Source organism: Podarcis cretensis (genome assembly GCF_951804945.1).
Source record: "Podarcis cretensis genome assembly, chromosome: 1".
NCBI classification, from domain to species: Eukaryota; Metazoa; Chordata; class Lepidosauria; order Squamata; family Lacertidae; genus Podarcis; species Podarcis cretensis.
The window spans coordinates 92,003,397-92,009,807 of NC_137170.1; the positions used below are offsets into that span (position 1 = coordinate 92,003,397).

Genomic DNA, 6,411 nt, shown 5'->3' on the forward strand with positions numbered 1-6,411 from the left:
GCCGCTTCTGGCGAACCAGAGCAGTGCACGGAAACGCCGTTTACCTTCCTGCTGGAGTGGTACCTATTTATCTACTTGCACTTTGACGTACTTTCAAACTGCTAGGTTGGCAGGAGCAGGGACCGAGCAACGGGAGCTCACCCCGTCGCAGGGATTCGAACCACCGACCTTCTGATCAGCAAGTCCTAGCAAGTCCTGTGGTTTAACCCACAGCACCACCCGCGTCCCAAGTCCCAGGGTAGAACAGAGTAAACTCTAGTTAGAAGTCAGAAATGGCAAAGGACGCAGGAAGTGGCCTGGGGGTTGAGAAGATACTTTCATTTCCCTTTTGGAATACAGCAAAGGCATAAATACCCACATTCCTTAATATCTCCAGTGATGATTCAGCCCAACCAGGTTTGAACATAGACTGTCTTAGTAAACATGTTAACTTTTCTTTTTCAGTTTTTTAAATAGGATTTTCTTATAAAAACTCCTCTGAAACTGAAATGGGATTATTGTTTTTCATCAACCCAAGACAACGGCAGCTCAACGGCAGCTGGATGTTAATATTTCATGTGGTGACTTTCATTCAGACCTGTCTCAACAGCATAATTGCATTTTGTCACCAATGTTGGAAATAACGCTTATTAAGCCTGGGGTGATGGTCACAGAGGGCTTTTCCACTATGTTTCAGAAACATCTGACTTTAAAGTTGAGTTAAGAATTTAGTATTTAACCTTTCTTCTGTTCCTTTGTTTTTGTTGTTCTTTTTTTACTGGGGGGAGGCTGACTTGCTAAGGATAGACTAATAGGTTCAGAAGCATTAAAAAGTGAGTTGAACCTTTCACCAAGGCATGAAACTGTTTTGACATGCAAAATAAAATATGAGTAATTGGTTTCGACTACTTTTGGGGGGGCTTTTTAATTAACACTGGTCCAGGTTTCTTCAAGAAAAAGCTTTAGACAGTCTTCTTCCTCCCCCACAAATGATGCTTCTTATCCTGTTTCTGCAGACTACAAGGAGTCAGTCAATTTTGATTTCTGTGACATTACAGGACTGGGGAAGGGGAGAAAGAAGAAGGAAAACAGTTGTGGATGTTCATACATTCATGCTGTATTACTGAGACAAGGTAGAAAATTAACCTTCCCCCCATTATGAAAGTAGAACTAAATGTGATCCAATGGAGATGCTTAATAATACACCAGTGAAAGTAGAAGAGGAGTCAAGTCTTCTGGTCCCTTATTGTATGCTTTGGTTTCTCCTTGGGCATCAAATGCACACTTTCAAAGAAGACAAAAAAGCTGCTTGTGGTGTGGATGAGTGACTCACAAGAACTATAGGGCAGCTATTTATTTTAAGTGTGCTTTCTTCACTTTTCTTAAAAGCAAAACAAAAAAGCTAACAATAAAAAGTATTAATGAAGAAAACCCAAGAAAGCAGTAAAAAGGACTTAATCAAGCAATACCACCACCCCAAAAATCCATTCCATTTCATTTACTGGTGTTCATTTCTAGGACCGCCAGTTGTAGCAGGAGCTATGCAATAAAGTTCTAGCAAAGACTCAGTAGCCAATGAGAAGCTTATATCCTCCCTCCTTTGCTTGGTCATCTGCTGGATCACTGATGGTAGCAGATTCTTCTCCCTCCTCTCAAGCAGACCTTTCTTCTTGAGGAGATCCCTGATGAGGAATGTTGTTGTTGTTAATATGCCACCCATCTGAATGGGTTGCCCCAGCCACTCTGGGTGGCTTCCAATAAAATATTAAAACACAAGACTCCTGGCATCCATGCAAGTGCTCCTCTGCCATCTCTGGGCTTTCCACCAGTTCCACTGGCACTTTTGAGGACAGTTCTAGAAGGTGGAGAACCAGGGGTCAAGGTAGGACTTGAGATAGGGTACAAGACCTTCCACATCTACATTTATTTTGCAAAGATTTAATTTCTGTGCTTTGAATATTCTATACAAAATAAAACAAAAAATTCCTTCCAGTAGCACCTTAAAGACCAACTAAGTTAGTTCTTGGTATGAGCTTTCGTGTGCATGCACACTTCTTCAGATACACGAAGATATACTTCTTTCTGTGTATCTGAAGAAGTGTGCATGCACACGAAAGCTCATACCAAGAACTAACTTAGTTGGTCTTTAAGGTGCTACTGGAAGGAATTTTTTGTTTTATTTTGTTTTGACTATGGCAGACCAACACGGCTACCTATCTGTAACTTGAATATTCTATGTTTGCCTCCCCCACACTTTCATACAATGGGATGAACAGTTTTCCTTTATTGTTTTCTACCCTTCCATGTAGTCGCTTAGTAAAAAGGAAATCTCCATGGATCTGGCTGAGTGCCAGCCTTCCCTGTGCATATCAGCCCCCATGCCTGGTTAGCTGTGAAGGTCACTACATCACAAATGGTGATTTGACAACCCTTCTTTCATGTTCTGAATCCATGGAAATGGCAAAATGTCATTGAGACAATTGTTAACACAATGAATCATTGTCTTTTGAGTTCAGATGCTTTTGAACTCAAAGACAAATCAAATCTTGGATGAAATTTCTTGTGAAAGACCTCAGAAAACCACAAGGGAAAGGGTATCTGAGCAGCTTTTGACAAGCTAAGGATCCTCCTCTCTAAAACATGTAAGACTTCCTTCTAAGGAGCAAAGCTGCCCTTTTCTTCCACGGAATCATTAACCGTTCATGAAAAGCTAACTACTATGAACTTTGGTACAAGTTGTGAAGAATCTGAAGGTGTGTTTCAAATGTATGTTAACACATCACGTTGGCTAAAGTGTCATACATCAGTTCGAAGACTATTTTAGTTTTATAATGGCTTGTTCTTATAACCTAGATTCTGTTTCTGAAAGTTGATGCTATTACTGCTTGTCTTTCTGCCACCTTTCAGATTATCCATTGCCACCTACAGAACTGACTACTTGGCTGCCTTTTGCCACTTAAATTTATCTGACACAAAAAACTGAAATGGGGGAGAGAGAGAAAAGGGAACTGTGATGGAAATGCCAGTGACAGATTAACAATAAGTGATATGTATGCCATTCCCTATCATTTCCAGAAACACTCCAGTCCAAAACATACAATTTGGGTGTAAATCCAGTTATTCAACTTATTTTCATAAAAGCATATGAGTGATAATCTCCTTATCCCTTGTTAGGGAGACTGTAGTGACTTGCAGCACTACCAGTTAGGTTTATCTATGTGGATCAACTTGCCAAGGGGTATATAATGCCTGTCTGTCCATGCCCGTGAATCTACAAGAACTGTGGGTGACCCCCTACAAAAAGTAATTATATTCCATTTTGTTATATATTGCATTCATCATTATATATTTATATTTATTGTTTCTGCAATCTGTATCTGGAAAATTGGTGTGTTGGCTCCCTAAATAAGCATTAATAATCTCTTCTCTCATTAAAGAACCTTAACTTCAGGCATACTTGAGTTCTCCAAGGACAGCAGAAAAGAAAATTGATCATCTTTTCTTCAAACAAGGTTCAATTGCCATAAAATTGGAACTGGGGGGAAAAATCTCTGCACTATAGAAATATAATTGTGCTTGGAGAATTTTCAAAACGACTTCTTGGAAACATATGAAACAAGTTAAATTATCTGCTTCGTTTGCACTGTTTACATGAGGGGGGGGATTACAAAACACTCGACTAGATACTTTATTCTAAAACAGCATAATATTAAATAATTGCTGAAGGACCACAGCAGGTTTTTTTTGTATTCTGTTTTGACAATATTACTATGGATTGTGCATGTGGGTGTGTGCATGCACATGATGTGTGTGAGAGAAACAAAGCTTTTGGCCACATTTACACCTAGGATTCCTTTGTGGGTCACATGCCACTGGTCAAAAAGCATGTGCTGTGAAATGTGGCCACCTCCATGCACACGTCTCATAATTCTGGGAGGTAGGATTTGAACCTGTGGCCCCAGATGGCCATTTCAGGATAATATTCCATGTCTGAACACAATTTCCCCACATTTCTATTTCCCCTCTTTATTATTTCCTCTGCATCAGAAACATATGCCACATACTCCATTATATTGCACCAGAATCCAACGGAATTGAGGAACAAATGAATGTATAAACAAATGCACCACTGCGGCCATCAAATTCTTAGGCATATTGGGAAGGGGGCATAGGAAATCACCTGAGGGAGCTGGTGCAGGCCCTAGTAAGGAGGGGTTAACCTCCTCTGCAGTAAAAGATTGGTTGTTACCAGGTTTTGTCCCTTTAGTTCTGTGTAGTTTTCTTCTTTTATATCTAGTCAGATACTGATGGGAACCCTGGGTTTTGGATAGCCTCGCTTATAGGAACTGCAAAAGCAAATGGAATGCCCATTGGAATAAGCACTGGAATATGCACCCAGCTGTAACTATATCTATGGCTTTCAGTGATGTGTACATCTAGAGACATATGTTGAATGGGCGACCAAATATAATAATAATAATAATAATAATAATAATAATAATAATCATAATCATAATCATAATCATCTGGCTGGGCCTTTCCAGCCACTCTGGGCGGCTTCCATAAAAACCAAAAATACAGTAAAATCACACGTTAAAAACTTCCCTGAACAGGGCTGCCTTAAGATGTCTTCTGAATGTCAGGTAGTTGTTTATCGCTTTGACATCTGCTGGAAGGGCGTTCCACAGGGTGGGCGCCACTACCGAGAAGGCCCTCTGCCTGGTTCCCTGTAGCTTTGCTTCTCGCAATGAGGGAACCACCAGAAGGCCCTCGGCGCTGGACCTCAGCGTCTGGGCAGAATGATGGGGGTGGAGACGCTCCTTCAGGTATACTGGACCGAGGCCGTTTAGGGCTTTAAAGGTCAGCACCAACACTTTGAATTGTGCTCGGAAACATACTGGGAGCCAATGTAGGTCTTTCAAGACCGGTGTTATATGGTCTCGGCGGCCGCTCCCAGTCACCAGTCTAGCTGCCGCATTCTGGATTAGTTGTAGTTTCCGAGTCACCTTCAAAGGTAGCCCCACGTAGAGTGCATTGCAGTAGTCCAAGCGGGAGATAACCAGAGCATGCACCACTCTGGCGAGACAGTCCTCAGGCAGATAGGGTCTCAGCCTACGTACCAGATGGAGCTGGTAAACAGCTGCCCTGGACACAGATTTGACCTGTGCCTCCATGGACAGCTGTGAGTCCAAAATGACTCCCAGGCTGCGCACCTGGTCCTTCAGGGGCACAGTTACCCCATTCAGGACCAGGGAATCCTCCACACCTGCCTGCCTCCACACCTGCCCACTCTGCTTTGCTTTCCAGGGGATGCAAATTAAGATGGGCATCACAGTGTTCATCCCCATTTTAAAAACACAAGGTTTCAGTATGTTCAATGAATTCATATAAGCAATAGTTTTTCAGTGCAATCCTATGGACATTTACTCAGAAAAAAAGTCCAGTTGATTTCTATGGACCCTACTCTCAGATATACAGATACAGAATTGCAAGCTTACATTGTAATCCTATGCATAACTTACTCTAAAGTAAGCCAAGCTGTATTCAGTGGGATTGTGTTCTAATAAAGAGTGTTCAGGACTGCAGCCAAAGGCAACTAGGTTATGGATTGCTAAGATCCCACTGTTTGATTGTTCAGTGCATTTGTTCATTTGTTAGTTGAGTGCCTAACCTCAGAGCTTTTCTTATGAAGGTGTTTATTAATCTTTTGTGAGGAAGGAAGCAGAACAATAGATCAAATTTTCACCTCACATAATATGATGAGGACAGTAACTGAGACTATACAGCACATATAATTGGAAACTTCTCTAACAGAAGAAGATTCAAGTGTTTATAGGCAGTGATTTATGTATACAACTTCCCTTTGATGAAGATAGTGTCAGAGCTCTTTTGCTGAATGAAATTGGAGATTCAAAAGAAAGTTGGATGGTATTCCCAAAACTGCAGAGAGTCATTGGAAGATTAAGCTTACAGTCCTATGCAAACCAGCCACATCGTAATCCCCATTTAATACAATGTCATCCCCCTCCCCAGTAAACATGCATGCGATTGCACTATACCACTCAATGTTGTTTCTCTCATTGACCCACAAAACTGATAATCAAAGGAAAACAGTAACAACTGAGATAAGCAAAGGTTGTACTTGGAACATTTTCTAGGTATTGAGCATGGGAAGCCTGGCTTCCGTTGACTTCAATGAACCATGGGTGGATATGCTGCAGTGCTGTGGTATGCAGTCCTCCTTGCAATGAATCAGGCATGGGTCCTTCCCAGGAAATGCCTGGGACTGAACCTGGGACCTCCTGCATACAGTGCATGTGCTCTTCCACTGAGCCATCATTTCCCTTTGCTCTTGGGAGACTTGCAGCTCCACACGGCAGGATCTGCACTCTCTAGCCATCCGGATGGCTAGTACCCACGTGACGGGGTGAG

The 6,411-nt window shown here is 41.8% G+C and overlaps 1 long non-coding RNA gene across 1 annotated transcript; it reads left to right on the forward strand.

Annotated features, from left to right (window-relative positions):
- Positions 1 to 244: 244 nt before the first annotated feature.
- Positions 245 to 3,671, forward strand: LOC307212487. The gene is made up of 3 exons (XR_013837012.1): positions 245 to 396; positions 3,154 to 3,282; positions 3,417 to 3,671. It is a non-coding gene; the product is annotated as an uncharacterized lncRNA (long non-coding RNA).
- Positions 3,672 to 6,411: the final 2,740 nt, after the last annotated feature.